Source organism: Eurypyga helias, unplaced genomic scaffold (genome assembly GCF_000690775.1).
Source record: "Eurypyga helias isolate BGI_N326 unplaced genomic scaffold, ASM69077v1 scaffold8770, whole genome shotgun sequence".
Classification (NCBI taxonomy): Eukaryota; Metazoa; Chordata; class Aves; order Eurypygiformes; family Eurypygidae; genus Eurypyga; species Eurypyga helias.
In genome coordinates, this window is record NW_010225023.1 from 1 (window position 1) to 959 (window position 959).

The following is a 959-nucleotide window of genomic DNA, read 5'->3' on the forward strand; positions in this document are numbered from 1 at the left end:
CTTCTATGATGGGGTCACAATCTTGATGGATAAAGTACAGGTGTACTGATGTTATGCACCCAGATGTGTGCAAGTGTCTGACACTATCCTGCACGACATCCTTGTCTCTAAATTGGAGAGTCATGGATTTGGTGGACAGACCACTCAGTGGATAAGGAACTGGCTTGATGGCTGCACTCAGAGAGTTGTGGTCAACAGCTCAATGTCTGAGTGGAACCCACTGACCCTCAGGGGTCAGTACTGGGATCGGTGCTGTTAAATATCTTTGTCAGCAACATGGATAATGGGATCAAGTGCACCCTCAGCAAGTTTGCTGTTGACACCAAGCTGTGTGGTGCTATTGACACGCTGGAAACAAGGGATGCCATCCAGAGGGACCTTGACAGGCTGGAGAGGTGGGCCACTGCCAACCTTGTGGAGTTCAAGAAGGCCAAGTGCAGGGTCCTGCACCTGGGTTGGGGCAATCCCAAGTACAAGTACAGGCTGAGTGGAGAGTAGAGAGAGACTAGCCCTGAGGAGAAGGACTTGGGGGTACTGGCAGACAAAAGGCTGAACATGAGCCGGCAGTGTGAGCTGGCAGCCCAGAAAGCCAACCATATCCTGGGCTGTATCAGGAGAAGTGTGGCCAGCAGGGCGAGGAAGGGGATTCTGTCCCTCTACTCTGCTTTTGTAAGACCCTGCATGGAGTACTGCATCCAGCTGTGGAACCCTCAACATCAGAAGGATATAGACTGACTGGAGGGAGTCCAGAGGAGGCCATGAAGATGCTCAGAGGGCTGGAGCACCTCTCCTGTGATGAAAGGCTGAGAGAGTTGGGCTTGTTCAGCCTGGAGAAGAGAAGGCTCTGGGCAGACCTTACTGCAGCCTTCCAGTACCTGAAGGGGCCTACAAAAAGGCTGGGGAGGGACTTTTTACAAGGGCCTGTTGTGACAGGACGAGGGGGCACGGGGTTAAATTTG